Below are 19,127 nucleotides of genomic sequence, written 5' to 3' on the forward strand. Positions count from 1 at the left end.
CTGGAATCCTCCTGAAGGCTGTTTTACAGTTAACTTTTTCTTTTTTCTCTCTTTAATAAGTTATTAACACTCCAAAATAACAATTAAAAGTATAATCTAATAAATAAACCAGTAACATAGTTGTTTACCGTCATTATCAAGTATTCTGTACTGTACATAATTGCATGTGCTGTACTTTTATACAAGGGCAGTGCAGTAGGAAAGCCTACACTAGCATCACCACAATCATGTGAGCAATGCATTATACTATGACATCCCAATGGCTATGAAGTCACTAGGCAACAGGAAATTTTCAGCTCCATGATAATTTCACATGACCACCACTGAATGTGCAGTTCCTCGATTGACCTGTCCTGATGCAGTGCCTGACTGTAGTTCTGCAGCTCCACTGAAGAAGAGGCACTGAGGACTAGAGGCAGCCAGGGGATTGCAACTCAAAGAGGTTAGTGACCTGCTGGCTCATATCCCAGCAGGTGGCTGATGGGGGTGAGAGAGAATTGGCTTCCAAGGCCATGTGCTTAATCATGACAACTTACCTCCCCTTTCTTCCTGTTCCTGGAATTGTAACTTCCGGTGAGCCTCAGCTATCAGAAACCATCACTGAACCAGTGTGGACTTACACAGTGCATAAGAGTGTGTAGCATGATCTGTTTAAAACTTGAGCCTGGATTCCTACTGATCTTAATTCATGCCATTCCAAAGCTTTAGTAGCATGATTTATTTTCTGATTTTCTTCCTATTTACATATTTATCTATTGAATGAATGAGTTTGGACTTCTAGGTTCAACTTCATGTATTTCAAAATTTATCTCTGTTGCTAGCTCTGTTCTACTCCCATTTAACACATGAGTTTCACATAATGGAATTAGAAAACGAGACAATGCCTTTTCTCCAGGAAAGCTCTATTGCATCTCTTTTTGCTGTGAGGCTGGAGGAGCTGCCTTCTTGAGAGGCAGGGGAACACACTGTCTTGTCCTTGACATTCAATCCCTACTCCCTTCAGATGCTGAGGCCATCCACAGAACAGACCCAGAGAATATCCAAGCAAGGTGCAGGATGCCAGCTCTGTGTCCATTTGCAGGCCCATGTGTGTAGGACCACCCACTTCCATGTGCTCTGACCTCAGAGATTAGCCTAACCTGCCCCCACAAGCTGCACCCCAGTTCCTGCCCTTCCAGCCTGTCTCCTCCATCCTACCAGATGGTTCCTGGTAGCTGAAGCTCACCAGGAGGGGAAGGGGGATCTGGAAATATATATCTCTTTTCTGACTCTGTATGCTTTCTTTGTCATTCTTAGGTTTTCTAGAACCAGTTACTTCCAAATTATGTTCAATTAGGAAACAGAAGTAAAGAATATGCCTCTAATCTACTTATTTCTCAGCCTGAATGCTGACTTCATGGACTTTCAAAGCAAAGCAATAGGTGAGGAGTAAAGGAAGTATTTCTGCTGATGGTTCAGGACCTGCTGTGTGGGTAGGGTGGTTCACTAGTCATCCTGAAAGGTGAGCTCTGACATGGAGACATTCAAGCATGAGCAGCCTGGGTCCTCTGGAACAACAGTTCCCAACTTTTTTGGCACCGGGGACTGGTTTTGTGGAAGATGATATTCTTCCACAGACAAAAAGAGGGGGAGATGGTTTGGGGAGGATTCAAGAACATAGCATTTATTATGTACTATCTATTTCTATTATTATTACATTGTAATATATAATGAAATAATTATACAACTCACGATAACGTAGAATCAGTGGGAGCCCTGAGCTCATTTTCCTGCAACTAGATGGTCCCATCTGGAGGTGATGGGAGACAGTGACAGAGCATCAGGTGTTAGATTCTCATAAGGAGCCCACAACCTAGATCCTTCGCATGCACAGTTCACAATAGGGTTTATGCCTCTATGAGACTCTGATGCTGCCACTGATCTGACAGGAGGCGGAACTCAGGGGGTAATGTGAGCAATGGGGAGTGGCTGTAAATAGAAATGAAGCTTCACTGGCTCACCAGCCATTCACCTCACACTGTGTGGCCCAGTTCCTAATAGGCCACCAATCAATGCCGATCTGTGGCCCGGGGGTTGCAGACCCCTGCTCTGGAGCATTCGATTGGCATTGGTGCCAACCATGCACCTCAAACTTGCCTCATTTAAGATGCAAATAATATAAGTGACAAAGCCAGTTTTTAATCTGTTGGGATCACTGCTCCAAAGATGCAGTGAATGAGAATCACAATAAGAAGTAGAGAAGTGTTTGCATGTCAAATTAAAAATGACTTTTTTCCTGGATTTTCCTCATATAATCAAAACACAAGTAAAGTTGGGTTATGAAGCTTTTAACTATTGAACTATTTGGCTAGCATAAGGATTAGCCAGAAAGGGACCGAATAATTTTTTTTTCTAGGTTTTTGAAGTGATCGTATCACCATGAGAAAAAAATCCTCACTCTTGAGATAAATGTTATAATTGTACTTGTGATAAAAATCATTCCTGGTTTGTTCTAATCTCAATACAATCTTGGCTGTGTATTTAATATTTTGAAAGGTTTTCTACAAGATTTTTTACAACAATAAAATATTAATTTTTTTCTTAAACATTATTCCAATCAGCTTGGTTAATGTGATGAGAAGTGCATAACAGGGTAACGAGTGCTGTGTTATTAGCCACCAAATGCTCCACACGATGCTGCAGTCTTTCAGAAGCAAAGGGCACATTGAAATAAAATCACACTGAAAGTGTTCTTCTAGGTTTATATCCTATAATAGCAATCACCGCCTCAGTGCAGGCGTTTCTTAGGAAGGACTGACTGGCTGAGGTTAACTGCCCAGAGTACAGTTGAAGGCCACCAATTCCTCCCAGCTACTCATTAATCCCCAGGAAATCTCCTGAATCCTGGCAGTTATTGTTCAATCCTTTATAGACGATTTTCTGAGTATTTTGAGTGCTTGCTCTCCCCAGGAACACCTACAGCTGGCCAGATCGTGTGTGTATAGAGAAGAAAACTCTTTTTCTTAAAAGTGGATTGAATTTCAACCTCCCTATAAAGACCCCTTATGGGCCAATGACTCAGAAAAAGCCACTTTAATTGCGTTTTGGCTTCTTTCCTTTCTAAGGGAGCAAGAGACTAGAGAAGCCAGGGAAAGTCAGGGAGGGAAGACAGAGGAGCCCAGCCACTCACATTCTTTCTGGCTCCCAGCAATCACCCAGTCAAATGTGGGGCTGTTGGTGAGGGCAAAAGGACCCAGCAGAACAGGTGCACCTGAGAGGGGGGTTCAGAGCCAAGAGACCAAGAGCCCTCCCTCAGGACAGCCGGGGCAGCCAACTGGACCCCAGACTCAGCTCGGCAAATGGGGGCAACTCCAGTGATCTACTTCCACAACACTGAGTAATTTCTAGCCACAGAGCCCCACGCATGCAGTTTTAATATTATGAAAATGTGAAGACAAATTAGTCAAGTCAGGGCACTAAATAAAATTAAAAATTCTTGTCTTCTATTCAGAAAGGATTTTGTATTTTTACCTCAGCATTTAATGTTTTCTAAATCAGGTGTCTGTTATTTAAAAGCTGTGTAAATAAGAGAGGCTATTCTACAACTACAAATTAATTATCGTTGTCCAATGTTAACTGAACTTGCTAGGAAGATTTCATTATCATGTGTGTCTGTGTGTGTGAGAGAGAAAGACAGAGTCTTCTGAAGTCAAAATGACCCTTTATGTTTTATATGTTAATATCCTTTATTCCAAAATCACTTTTCTACCACTTATTTGTATCCCATAAGGGAAATAATTCTTCAGTGAAAATACAGATTTATCAACTATATAATAGTTGAAAATTAGTATATCCCTATTCTGACTGAAGACTGTTAGATTCTCTTCTTAAGTCACTTAATATCAAAGACAAAAGACTGGATACATAGAAAAGACACATATTTTGTTTATAAATTGAAAAGAAAAAATGTGAGGACCCTGTCTCAAAGCAGCATCAATAAGTCTTCTGAAGTCATCATCAGGAAAATCTCCACAGTCTTCTTTTGAACAAGAGAATGGAAGAAAACTTGTTCTCAAAATCAAATCCATTCCCAATTGCCCTATATCCGTATACTCATTCCCTTACTTCTTGCAGTGGACTTCCCAATGTAGATTTTTGAAACATTGTCTTAAATCAGTCCAATAGAAGTCAACAAGCTGTGATGGGGCAGCTGGCGGGAAAGTCTGGCTCCGTATTTCCATGAGGAGTTTAAGGTGCATTGTGATGTGTTAAACACAAAGGGAATAATGAGAATTGCCTTTTAAACAGGGTGGAGTCTGGGGAAATTTCTTTTCATTGTTTCCTAATTTGACAATGTCCATACAAGCAAAATTACAGTATTGGGCTAAGCAAGTTTCATTATTTCTACATTTTAGACATTCACAGAAATACATAGCAATTCAGCCAAACAAAAATAGTGTTGGGTCCGGTCTTTATGTGCTTTGGTATTCGCATGGCTTTAACCACAAAATGCTTCAAACAGAGCCCTGAGCCAAAAATGTGGGTTGGAGGAAGTGTTCTTACACCATCGGCCTTTATGACTTCTAATTCAGAGGGAAGCAAACTGTTTAGCTCAATTGAACTTCCTTTCCCTAAAATGACTCCAAATTCCAGAGCATGAGAAGGAGAAATACTGTCTGTGGCTGGCTTCAGCCTTACACATGATCACCCTCTCCCTGAAGGCTGTTGGACGACTTGCTAAATGCAGCAAATCCTGTTGAAACCTGCAAAGTTGTTATAAAAACAGATGGACCAGGACTTCTGCAATAACTGGATGGGCAGGTATATAGTTAATTATTATGTTTTTGCTCACCTTTTCAGAATTCATAAACACTGTTTCAAGGTCAGGGGATGGTTTTGCTGTATTTTTAACAGGTCATTTATTCCTAAAATGTTTTGGGGCTGGGTTTTGTTTTTTGGGTTTCTTTGTTTTTGTTTTTTTAATAGCTATGTATCTCTACAGGGAAAACCAATAGCCCAGTTTGAAGGAGATGACATGTGACCAAATGTTTGTTTTTCTTAAAATTTTTATTTTTTTACCCTGTTTTTAAAAAAGCTGTATGTTTCAAATTATTGGTATATATCAAACACTCTGCTAAGAGCTTTATGTATGCTATCTTTTTAAATTTTTACAGTAATTTTATGAAGCGGATATTTCATGACCATTCTCATTTTATACACGGGAAGTCAGAACATTTTTAAACCTTTGCTGAATCTCTTTATCTTATTTATTGCAAAATTTTGCAACTGAAATGTGTTTCTGTGAGGATCGACTCGGCAAACAAAATGAGATTTGTATTTCCCTCCCTATGGTCATATTCACTCAAAGGACTTTTTTAAAGCACTGTATCAGATATTCATTACATTGTCATTTTCTTTAGTTTTCTTAATTTCATGAAAAAAGAAGCCACATCTCAAAGACCAAATTACAAACCTCAGGAAACTAACTGTACCCTAATTCTATTTCACCTTTAAGGGAATTTTACAGAGTTAAGGAAGACGGTGGCTATCCCCACTTTCACGTAAGCAGACTCCTCTAAACCACCAGAGCTTTGTAATGACAGGTTGACATTATGATGGTTTTCCTTTTTACACTAGTGTAGAACTAACTAGAAAATTCAAATAATCAATGTAGAAATGTTATAGAATAAATAAATTCAATCTCTCTGGTCCCTTTGGAGTGTTGAAGTCTTTACGTCTTTTTAAATAAAGCTTTTTTTCTCTTCTCTTCCCAAGGTCTCCTCAAAAAAAATGGTACCAATATCATTATATTCCTACTTTTGCCCTACACACACACACACACACACACACACACACACACACACACACACACCAGTCTCATTCTTAGAGCAAGAAATAATGAACAGGGTATTTGAATAAGCAGCTAATTAACTGCATTCAGCCTACACTACTATCAGCTTTCTATTCAGCTTAATGTATATTTCTTTACCTATGTAATCAAGAACTACACCTTGGGCTATCAACACCTCAGCCCAAATAATCAAAGCAGCTCCTGGTTAATAAAGAAACAATACGCAAGCAAAGTAAATCTATATTGTTATGAATTTACGTATGGCTCAAAGTTCTTAGATATTCTTTCTGTGAATTTCTGATTCTACCATCATTGTTAAAAATTAGTGAAATATTCATGAACAGTTTCTTATGCCAGTTTACACTATTAACACAAACATTTACTTAATAAACCTTTTATCTAAGTATAAAAGAGTCTTCATCACAAAATATAACAAAGTAGCACATGTGGCAGAATCACAGGAAACATGTTATCTCCTAAAAGGGTATCTTTTAAAAAGTTCAAATACAGTATAACTATTGAAATGGCTGTTTCAGCCATCTGAATGTTTTCACAGGAGAAACCTGTAAATCTGTATTTGTTTTACAAATATATTTCACACTGATTACCAGATCATTATCAGTCTGGAAGGAATTGTTGTTTTTCCAAATTTCAATAAATAAGAAATGATCCTTGAGGAATAAATACATAATAAAATACAAAGTGGAATTGCCTTGTTTTCCAGCTGCAAAACTGCTAATCTGTGACCCTGGTTTACATCACCACAATTCTGAAAGGGAGAATTAGGTTATGAATGAATGTGGCTGAGAAACAAAGGTTGAAGAGAAAGGATATGACACTTCTCAATCAAGCCCAGGGTGTTATGAAAATGCATAATGTAGTGTAGTATCCTTCCTAATAAACCAGTGACAAGTACAACTGAAATACATCCACCAGAGCCCACGGTTGGAGGCCAGGCAAAATAGTCATGAAGAAATTATCTTCTTAGGTAAACATCACTTTGCAGATTATATTTATGTGTTTTTACTAGAGTTGATTAATAGACCAAGGTGTATGCACATTGTAAACACTCAGGATATGCAATTATTTTAATGTGACATTCTGTGCTCCAGGGAAATAGAACAGTTATGTGAAGGTAAAAATCAGGAAAATGTACTGATATTGAAAAAGTTTAAAACTTCACCAACTTTCGTTTTATACTAGTGTAGTACTAAGATTTTAATTTAAAAAAATTTAATGATCAATGTAGAGATGCTATAATATAACAAAATCAACCCTTGTGGTTTCAAAGTGATTCAGTATCTCTGTTAGCCACACAGCATTTTAAAAGTAGAAAGATTTATTGCTTTGGGACAAACATAATAGACTGTAAACCAAGCTACTTTTATAACAACTATAAAAACTTGTCTTGCGATTCTCTACCTCTAGGCTCACCTCTGCCCAAGGAAGTTCTGAAAACCTTTCTATTCAATCAATAGACTATGTTTTGAAACATTTATCGCACGTTGTGATAAGGTAGCTTAACTATTGCAGTGAAGTGCCTAGACACTTGGTTTGTCTTAACTTGTAGTAATAAGAACAAAGGAAATTTTGATTCACTCGATTGGGATGAAATGTATCCATATCATAGCAATATTAGGACCTTTTAATCGTCTTTCCATAAGAAAAGATTAAAATGCCTTAGTTATGGGAGATTAAATGCTCATTCAGTAATTGCAATGGACAGTATGCTTTCAGAGTGGGAGAATTAAATTAAAAGAAAGACAACTCTGGAAAATGTACTAGTGGTGGAATTAGAGAATGTTTCATCAGATCCTGATGCCTCTACAGTAATGAATCTGCCAAAAGATAATAATATTTTAGTGAAAGGTGTGATTGGATAAGTCACATTATTTATTAACTGTTACCCTAAAATATCATTTTTGTCTTATTATTAAGAATGGTTAGAGGGCAGCAGGGATGCCTGACACAAGGCATTAAAAATGGATTGTGTCTATCAGAAATCCTGGAAGACGTGATCTGCCACACTCTGTGCGTGATGATGGAACTTGCTAAGACCTGATGCCCGGGCATTCACAGCCCACAACTAGAAAGGTCTCAGTCAAGTCCCCAGGATCAGCCAGTTGTCACTTGATCTTTTTCAATGGCCTAAATAAGAACTGGTCTTTAATTTCTAAATTTGCTTTTTGAAGAATTTCAAATAGATACAGGTGTTTAAGAAGATGGCTAGAAACCAGGGAAGATGAAGGTTATGACTGATAGAAGAGTGACCTCAAGCTATCTCCAGAGGTTACTGGCATTCTTCTGCCTTTATTAGGAAATAATTATTTCCCTGTTTTCATGACCAATTTAATTTAACTACTCATATTCATTCCCAAGGAGTGTGTGTAATATGGATTATGATGTGAAAATACATGCCACCCAAGAGCAAAAGAACATACACTGCTTCAAGCAAAGCAGGCATGAAGGCTAAGGAAGCAACTGGCAATCCAGGGTCTTAGGTTTCTGAGGGCTTGGAATTAATGTCCTGAATGGTGATATTAATCATAAGTCTAAAACAGTTCTGACAAATTGATAGGCATTTAGTTGGTCACCATTTAAAAAAAAAAAGCTAGAGGAGAAGTAAGGAAAAATATAAGATGGAAATAGGGTGGTAAGGCCGGGCATGGTGGCTCATGCCTGTAATCCCAGCACTTTGGGGGGCCAAGGCAGGCAAATCACTTGTGGTCAGAAGTTTGAGACCAGTCTGGTCAACATGGTGATACACTGTCTCTACTACAAATACAAAAATTAGCTAGGTGTGGTGGGCGCCTGTAATATCAGCTACTCAAGAGGCTGAAGCAGGAGAATCGCTTGAACCCGGGAGGCAGAGGCTGCAGTGAGCTGAAATCATGACACTGCACTCCAGCCTGGGTGACAGAGCAAAACTCCATCCACAAAAAAGAAGGAAGGAAGGAAGGGAGGGAGGGACAGAGGGAGGGAGAGGGGGAGGGGAGGGGCGGGAAGGGAGGAAGGGAAGGAGGAAGAAAGGAAAAAGAAAGAAAGAAACAAAGAAAGAAAGAAAGAAAGAAAGAAAAAGAGAGAGAGAGAAAGAAAGAGAGAGAGAGAAAGACAGAAAGAAAAAGAAAGAAGAAAGAAAGAGAAAGAAAGAAAGAGAAAGAAAGAAGAAAGAGAAAGAGAAAGAGAGAAAGAAAGAAAGAAAGAAAGAAAGAAAGAAAGAAAGAAAGAAAGAAAGAGAAAACCAAAAAGCTAACCACCCCAGGATATCCTCTCATGAAACAACAACATTGCACCCACAGGAGACTTTCTAAGTGTGACGCCTCTTTCTCAAAGTGTCAAGTAGGGTTAATGTTAGCAGGAGAGAGACAGGTCCTTATGTACTGGGAAAATGATCTAAACTCTCAGTACATTTCCGTTTACACTCTTTGTGGATCATAGAAACTTAAAAGTGAAATGAAACCTAAGGGATAGCAAGGAACAAACCCCCTCCTAAGGTGAGCCCACACACAGGCAGGAACAGAGCTATGTTTGCTCCAGCTGTGCTAGCACACTGCTAGGACTGCTGAGACACTGCACAATGTCCACAACACCACCTTGGTCAGTCTTCCTGAAATTGTTCGCATCAGAGTTTTGTCACTTCCAAAGACTTTGAAATGCGGCTCTAGCCCTCTTGGGTCAATAGGGCATATTTATTAATAGCATCTCATTATTCTGGTTTTAGTTTTCTTCTTACTGATCACAATTTTACAATTTGGCCCATAACTTTGCCTACTAAATCCCTGCATATACAAAGTGCCAAATATTATTAAATAAAACTTTTTATTTAATTACACTATATTTACAAAATCCCACCGAAAGTCCACAATAGTGAAAAATTCAGTAAGTTAACTGGTTATTTCATATAAAACAAACCTGCAAAAGTTAGCCTTCTTCCCCTAACACCCATGCAATGACTTGGCTTTTTGTTGAGCTGCCTGACTTAGCTGTTTTCTAACACATTCTGCTTCCAGATCAGGTGTTCCCAATATTTTCTACCTAAAAGTCCAATTTCATGATTATCCATGCACCACATTCTTTCAAAAAGTTTGTCTACCAAACTGCCTTTATGAGGAAATAATTATTTCCCTGATTTTTGTTTTTTAAAAGGGCAGCAATTGAAATTGCTACAAAACAGTTAATAGCAATGGGAATCAGATGAAAGCAGCTTCTCCAACACTGAGCACACAGTCAGCTATATACTTTCTAAGGCCTAGTGCAAAATGACAACATGAAGCCTTGTTTCAAACAGCAGGAAAAAAAAGCTTTTTATTTCTTCTACCTTTCTTTTGAGCTATCACAGCATTTTTAAATCGTTATTTAATGTGGTATCGCGGGCATAGATAGTGGTAATTGCCAGGTGAGTGTGGACAACTCTGTGTGAGGTGCATGCACCTGCTCTTGCCGCTCCCCATGCCATATCCAGACCCGTGAGTGAAGTGAGAAGTCAGCAGCCTAGAACTCGTTCTGGGGAGAAGGAGGCTGGAGGCAGCAAGAGGCAGTCACCAGCACACACTTGAGTCCCATCTGATTTTATTTACAAAACACAAATTCAAAGACAAAATTACAAGAAATTCAAAGTAGTGATCATAACACATTCAACCCCTTCTCTCCGTAGGTGACCTCACATTCCACATACCCCATCTCAGATCCTAAGTGTTACTTTGACTTATGCAGTGATATGACTGCCATTGATGTTAGTCTCACAGTGTGTTTTTTTATAAATTTATAACATTACTAAATAGACTTGTGAAATATTGAAAGTTATTAGTTAATATTTGAATACCTTCAGGAAACCCAAAGTCCTAAAGGCTTAGGTAGAGAAAATAAAATTATCATTCCAAATATTACCACTAACTGCTAATATCTATTAGGTCCTATTTTGGGTGTCAGGCAATTGCTTTCCTTGCCCCTTTAGTAGGTACCTCTATTTGACATTTCCTCATTCTTCTAGAGCAGCATCATTCAACAAGATCATCACTGGTTGAATGAGGTTATTTTGCTCCCTTGAAAGGTGGCTACTCTGAAATGAGATGTGCTACAAAGTAGAGGGTAAATACTTATTCAAAAAAAGGAATATAAAATTTCATTATATATATATGTGTATATATATATATACATATATACACACACACACATATATATATAGAGAGAGAGAGACAGCGACAGAGACAGAGACAAAGAGAGAGTTTTGCTGTGTCACATAGGCTGGAGTCCAGTGGCATAATCTCAGCTCTCTGCAATCTCTGCCTCCTGAGTTCAAGTGATTCTCATGCCTCAGCCTCCCAAGCAGCTGAGATTACAGGCACACACCACCACACCAGCTAATTTTTTTTGTATTTTTAGTAGAGATGGGGTTTTGCTATGCTGGCCAGGCTGGTCTCAAACTCCTGACCTCAAATGATCTGCCCACCTCAGCCTCCCAAAGTGCTGAGATTACAGGCAGGAGCCACCACTCCCAGCCTCATATATAATTTTTAAAATATTGACTACATGTTGAAATGATCATATTTGGGATATTGGTTAAATAACGTATATTATTACAGTTAGTTCCATCTCTTTATTTTCATTTTTAAAAATGGTTACTTGAAAATTTTAAATTTCACATGTGGCCCAAATCTGTGGCTCACATGATATTTTATTTATTATAGAGCCGTCACCTTCTGTTGTTATTATCCTGAATACACATCCCCAAGAATGGCATAATTTATCCTTGTCCATGGTGCCCTTCTGTCTTCTTTTGATTGTCCAAGATTTTGCTCTGGTTCTTGAAGGACTAAATAAATGCACCTCAAAAATAATAGAAAGAAAATTGGACTGGAATCAGGGGATCTGGAGTATGGTTCTTACTATTTCACTGAGATAGCTTGAGCTCCTTTTCTGTAAATAAAAAGTGAAATTGAACCAGATTATCACTTGGGTCCCTTCCAGCCCTAACTTGAGTGTCTTTCACTGCATATGGAAAAGCACACTTCTGTAATCAGTAAAGTCATGTTGAACTTTTACTAGAAGAACTTCCACTAACACCCAACTCCCCAAAACTGACTCAGAGCTTTAAAAACTATGAATTAGCATGTACATTAATACCACTCCTCAGATCAGCTATTAATTAGAAAGGAGGTAATGCATCTTTACAATGGAGAGATCTGTCAATCATCCTCTGGACAAGAAAGAGGAGGAACTGGGTGAGCATCCCGCCAGTCAGGAGTCAACCTGGCATCACGTGCCTCCCAATGTGGAGAACAGAGCACCTCCCAAAAGAACAGGAGTAGTGCTTTCCTCAGAAAGGTTTGCCCTGCATCTAATAAGGAGGAATGTGCCACATTCAGAATGTGGTACATCCTGCAGGACGTATCAAAGCCTTCCATATCTTGAAGAGCACAGAGTGGGCTTAGGGATATGTTCAAGATTGGGAACGACACAAAAATTCAGCAGTCAAATGTAATGAATGAGTCTCAATTAGATCCTGAATCAAAAAACAATTCAAATAAAAAAGTTATAAACGCACTCGATCAGACTTAAAAAGGAGGAGATCCTGCCACTTGCAACAACACGGATAAACCTGGAGGACACTATGCTAAATGAAACAAGTCAGTTACAAAAGGACAAATACCACATGATCCCACTTAGGTGAGGAATCTAAAATAGTCAAACTCGTAGTAGCAGAGAGTAGGAGGGTGGTTGCCAGGGCTTAGTGGGGAGAAGGGGATGGGGTAGTTTTGGTCAAAGGGTAAAAAGTTCTAGTAATTCAAGATGAATAAGTCCTAGAGATCTACTTTACAGCATAGTACTTACAGAAAAAAAAAAAGTTTACTAAGAAGGTAGATCTGATGTTAAGTGTTCTTATCACCAAATCATATCAATAATAATACATAAAAAGGCCAGGAAGGATCTTGCGGAAGGGATAGATACGTTTTTGGTACAGATAGTGGTGATCGTTTCACAGATGTGTGCTTATCTCCAAGCTCACCAAGTTCTGTATGTTAAATATGTATGCATTTTTGGTATGTCAATTAGACCTCAATAAGTGGTTTCAAAAAAGATATTTGAGAACAACTGAGAAATTTGAGTATGGATTGTGTGTTAGATCTCATTTTTACATCAGAGACTTTCCTGAGTGTAGACATGGTGAAGTGGTTACACAGGCTAATTCTGGTAACAGTGGGGTGATTTGTCATCATATCTGTGAGCTACTTATGAACAGTTTGACAAAAGAGGAGATAGAGCATGAGAAAGAGAATAGATATGACCACATGCTAAGTTGGTGAATCTGAATCTAGCTGGGGGACATAAAGATGTTCATTGCATTATCCTTTCAACTTTTCCGTGAGTTGGAATATTTTCAAAATTAAAAAAATTAAACTAATAAGTAATTTCAAGAACATTAATAAAACTTGCATAGAATTAATATGCATTGTGTTTACCTTTGCATAACATTTCATCATTACGGAATTATTACTTTTATAAAACAGACTGTCTTTAATTACACTGTATGTGCTCTTCTCAGTTTTTACTTCAGTCCGACAATGTCTACATTGGCCAGCACATGTATGAGCCCACTAGGGATTGCTAATGCATCATGAAAAAAATCATTTGTTTTATTAAGACCAAAGTGGATGTTTCTTAAACTTACATTTATTTTAAAAGAATCAATATCATGAAAATGGCCATACTGCCCAAGCTAATTTATAGATTCAATGCCATCCCCATCAAGCTACCAATGACTTTCTTCACAGAATTGGAAAAAACTACTTTAAAGTTCATATGGAACCAAAAAAGAGCCCGCATCGCCAAGTCAATCCTAAGCCAAAAGAACAAAGCTGGAGGCATCACCCTACCTGACTTCAAACTACACTACAAGGCTACAGTAACCAAAACAGCATGGTACTGGTACCACAACAGAGACATAGATCAATGGAACAGAACAGAACCCTCAGAAATGATGCCGCATATCTACAACTATCTGATCTTTGACAAACCTGACAAAAACAAGAAATGGGGAAAGGATTCCCTATTTAATAAATGGTGCTGGGAAAACTGGCTAGCCATATGTAGAAAGCTGAAACTGGATCCCTTCCTTACACCTTATACAAAAATTAATTCAAGATGGATTAAAGACTTAAATGTTAGACCTAAAACCATTAAAATCCTACAAGAAAACCTAGGCAATACCATTCAGGACATAGGCGTGGGCAAGGACTTCATGTCTAAAACACCAAAAGCAATGGCAACAAAAGCCAAAATTGACAAATGGGATCTAATTAAATTAAAGAGCTTCTGCACAGCAAAAGAAACTACCATCAGAGTGAACAGGCAACCTACAGAATGGGAGAAAATTTTTGCAACCTACTCATCTGACAAAGGGCTAATATCCAGAACCTACAATGAACTCAAACATATTTACAAGAAAAAAACAAACAACCCCATCAAAAAGTGGGCAAAGGACATGAACGGACACTTCTCAAAAGAAGACATTTATGCAGCCAAAAAACACATGAAGAAATGCTCATCATCACTGGCTATCAGAGAAATGCAAATCAAAACCACAGTGAGATACCATCTCACACCAGTTAGAATGGCCATCATTAAAAAATCAGGAAGCAACAGGTGCTGGAGACGATGTGGAGAAATAGGAACACTTTTACACTGTTGGTGGGACTGTAAACTAGTTCAACCATTGTGGAAGTCAGTGTGGCGATTCCTCAGGGATCTAGAACTAGAAATACCATTTGACCCAGCCATCCCATTACTGGGTATATACCCAAAGGACTATAAATCATGCTGCTATAAAGACACATGCACACGTATGTTTATTGCGGCACTATTCACAATAGCAAAGAGTTGGAACCAACCGAAATGTCCAACAACAATAGACTGGATTAAGAAAATGTGGCACATATACACCATGGAATACTATGCAGCCATAAAAAGGATGAGTTTATATCCTTTGTAGGGACATGGATGAAACTGGAAAACATCATTCTCAGTAAACTATCGCAAGGACAAAAAACCAAACACCGCATGTTCTCACTCATAGGTGGGAATTGAACAATGAGAACTCATGGACACAGGAAGGGGAACATCACATTCCGGGGACTGTTGTGGGGTTGGGGGAGGGGGGAGGGACAGCATTAGGAGATATACCTAATCCTAAATGACGAGTTAATGGGTGCAGGAAATCAACGTGGCCCATGGATACATATGTAACAAACCTGCACATTGTGCACATGTACCCTAAAACCTAAAGTATAATAAAAAAAAACCTGAAAAAAAAAAAAAGATAGAACATTCTTCTTGGGCACAGTTGCCAGATGTTTGTTTTCAGGAAGTTGTCAAATATTTATTTTAGAGGTCAATTTGCCGTGGGTGATTTTTTTCTGTTTACTACCTATCTTCCCATTCCTTTCCCTACTTTTTTTAATGTCATCTTTCAACAGAATTTTTTATTCAGTTATATGTGTATTAACTCCAAATACATAACGTAGCTATTCTTTCCCTGTCTTATTGTTTATTTCACAGATAATGAAGCTAAATTGGATATAAATCAAGTCACATTAGCTAAAACTTGCCATGTCATTAGTATGCTCTATACAGAATAATTGACAGGATGTGAGTAAACATGCTACAAGGTCCATGTCATTCGCAGGGTGAATGGGATCGACACCTGGATCACAGTGAGAAGTTATAGGTTGGTAATCAATATGTAAAATATGCAGGCATATTTTTGCTCGAAATTCTTCTCCTAGAATCAATTCCCAACTTCTTCCCCTGGCATCAGGTCACTCAACCACTGGCTGCAATCTCCCTATCCAGCATTACTCCCTCTTCCTCACTTCATTTAAAACACCCTCCTCTCAGATCAGTCTTTGGAACTTCCTGTTTTGCTGGGCATGCACTCTTTTCTCTCCCTCAAACGCTGGTCTCACTGTCCTCTCCTGCAATATCTCATCCTAAGAGATCCAGTTCAAATGACATGTTCTTCTTTCCCTTCTTATTTTGGAAGCAGCCTGTGATTGGTCTTATTTTTTCTTCCGGACCACCTACTTTCCTGTTTCATTTTCTTATATCAGCCACCCCATTCTGGTTTGTTTTTCCTATGTTCTCACCCAAGTAAAGGCAGAGACCAAAACTTACTCATCTTTCCTAAAACTGCACCATACTTTACACATAGTACTTATTCATTAACTATTTGCATTTAAATATATAAAAGATGCTTATAGCTTAATTAACTCCCCTCAAAAAATTTATTAAGCATTTTAAAAAATACATAAACCCATGGCTCCAGGAAGTTCCATCAATCCGAGTGCTAGTTTATCAGATTAGGAAGTCTAAGCATTTGGGCATCTGAGTTGATCCCTAGGAATGCCTAGAAACCAGAATTCTGTAGGGCCCTATCACATGACCACGCTGATCCATCCTGGGTTCCTCCCCCAGCTACAAAACAAGAGCCCCCAACACTGCATTGTCTCAGTTCTGTGAAAGCAGACACCAAGATGGTACAAGACATGGAAGAGATTTCTTAGGGAAAAAAAAAAAGCCTAAGAGGGGAATGAGGAGGGAGGGAACCAGACAAGGCTGAGAGGACTCACAGACCTCAATGAAGCTGTGACAAAGGGAAGGAAGTTGTGATGAGACCAGAGTCACAAAGAACACCTCAGAAAGGTTTCTTCACATAACAAAATCATTTAAACCAAGGGTGTCCAATCTCTTGGCTTCCCTGGGCCACACTTGAAGAAGAATAATTGTTTGGAACCACGCATAAAATACACTAACAATAGCTGATGAACTAAAAAAAAATGTAAAAACAACTCACAATGTTCTAAGGAAGTTTATGAATTTGTGTTGGGCTGCATTCAAAGCTGTCCTGGGCCACATGCAGCCCATGGATCGTGGGTTGGACAAACTTGATTTAAACACTTAAACTTTTCTCAAATTGGACCAAGTAAATAATGACATGATAAAAATAAAATATCTGTACATAAGATATTAAATCAAGCCCGGGTATAATTGTGTAAAAGCATGTGATTGATAATTTTAAGTGGCAACCTGGTTAAGGTATGGTGCCCAGCTATTTGGTAAAACATCAGTCTAGATGTGGCTCTGAAGTTGGTTTGTGTGTGTGTGGTCTTTATTTAGGTTAACATTCAAATCAGTAGACTTTGAGTAAAGTAGTTTACCCTCCATAATGTGGCTGAGCCTCATCCAATCAGCTGAGTAAGAAAAAGCACTGAAGTCCCCTGAGAAAGAGGGAATACATCCTATCTTACGGATTTTGTCTCTCTGGAGAACCCAGACTAATATAGTGAAAGAGCGGGTTTTATCAGAAAATGAGCCTAGTACCTAAAAGACTTCTCTTCCAAAATTGGTGTGCTGGTCTTTAAATAATCCTTATATCTTTTTTTAAGTATATGTTTACATTTGTTTACTTTTATGTTACATGAGACACACTTCACAAGCAATTCACACAAAGCTCTGGGAGGTGGATACTTACTATAAGGGTGCCTGGGATTTGTTCACTGTCACAGAGCCAGCACTTTTTGAGTGAATAAAGCTTACTAATTATCACATATCTTGCTACATTACAGTTAAATTGTTGAGCCATTTCTACAATGTAACCGTAACCCAGTTACAGGAAGAGGTTTGCATACTCTCCAGTGACTCTTAACAGGAAGCTGCCAATGCAAGTACAAAATGGGTGGAATGATGCTCTTTAGCTGATAGCAGAAACGGACAGTCAGCCTTCACCAACCCACCCCACCTTGTGTCTCATACACAGAAAGTTTTAAAGATTTCCAGGAAACATATTTTACCAACTTCCTTAGTAACTAATTCCAGAAGAAATGAAGAAATCCACCTGCAAGCTAGAAATGAAGTTCGCTTGATGGCACAGAATATTCAAGTGAGTTTCTAACTCATTTAACAATATGATAAAACCAAATATATGCACATGCAAAATCATTAAAGATTTGTTTATGTGAGACTCTGATATTTGCCATGAAAATTTCTACAATTAAAATTTGATTAAAAATATAGAAATATTTTCCCCCTTTCAGAATCAGTTTCAAGAAACCCTTGATAGAATCAGCTCATTAATTCTTGGCCCCTTTAACTAATACCACATTTGAAGTCACATGTTATAAATCAGTTTCAGTTGAGATATTAAAATCAGATTATAACAGAAAAGCCTTGTAAATATTTGCCTCCAAATGAGTTTAAGAATAAATATATATTCAGTAATTCATCCATATTTAGCAGATATTAATAAGACAAAGCATAGCTTTAAGTTCACTTATCATTTAATACAAAGAAGGGACTAGGAAACTGCGCCTGATTAGCTTGTTTATTCTTGGGCTTGGTAATACCTTATTAAAATTTGAACTTCAAAATTGATATAATCAGTCAAATGTCAGCAGAAATATTTATTCTGTAAATGAAGCTTTAGTTAATAGAACTTTAACTTGAAGTACTTTATATTTTCTTCTCCTCCATAAGAAAAAAGGAAAGGAAGGATACAGGAAACTTTGATAGAAATAACACAGAGGTTTGAATTTTCCTTCAGGTCTGTGCCAACACTAGAGGTCAGCAACCTTCCAGAAATGACATGTCAAGTCTTCACTTATTGTAATTTACTTTATTTTTATTATTTTACATTGGAAGAACCGCAGAATTTTAGGTCAAAAAACAGTCTTACTAATGACCTAATTTGCTGCCTTTTTAGAGGTAAAGTTCCGCTGAGGTGTCAGGACTTGGCTAGTTTCACAGTTACGCTGAGATAGAAGTAAACTCAAGCCCCCATGAGCTGCATAGGGTTGGGAACCTCCATAGTTAGGAAACTCATGGCCCCCAAGAGCGACAGAAATTAGGTGTTATTAATTGTGGATAATTGTGTGAACTGATGTTGTCAGAAGGGACAGGGGAAAGAGAGAAGAGCGGTTGGAAGCTTTGACAAATCTTGGCTCCTGGAGAAGACAAGGGATGAAAAATGTATAAAATGTACCAACAGCTGAAAGGTGCCAACTTCAAAGGTCTTCTTTCTGGACCTCTTCTCCACACGGATCCCAGGACTTGGACCCTTGCTTCATTTCTTTACAAACCCCAAATTAAATTCCCACAGAGAATATTGCTCCAATTTCTAATTAACCTGGAATTTTACTAGGTTCATTGCCCTCAAAACCACTCTTGGCCTCAATGCCATCACTTGCCAGCCCTGACCCACACTCTGTGTGGCAGGTTTCATTTGGATCATGTGACCCCCACCACC

The 19,127-nt window shown here is 38.3% G+C and overlaps 1 long non-coding RNA gene across 1 annotated transcript; it reads left to right on the forward strand.

The window, feature by feature from the left end:
* The first annotated feature begins 352 nt into the window (after positions 1 to 352).
* Positions 353 to 17,693, forward strand: LOC115838322. The gene is made up of 4 exons (XR_004033328.1): positions 353 to 442; positions 1,297 to 1,501; positions 4,633 to 4,800; positions 17,452 to 17,693. It is a non-coding gene; the product is annotated as an uncharacterized LOC115838322 (long non-coding RNA).
* Positions 17,694 to 19,127: the final 1,434 nt, after the last annotated feature.

Source organism: Nomascus leucogenys, chromosome 14 (assembly GCF_006542625.1).
Source record: "Nomascus leucogenys isolate Asia chromosome 14, Asia_NLE_v1, whole genome shotgun sequence".
NCBI classification, from domain to species: Eukaryota; Metazoa; Chordata; class Mammalia; order Primates; family Hylobatidae; genus Nomascus; species Nomascus leucogenys.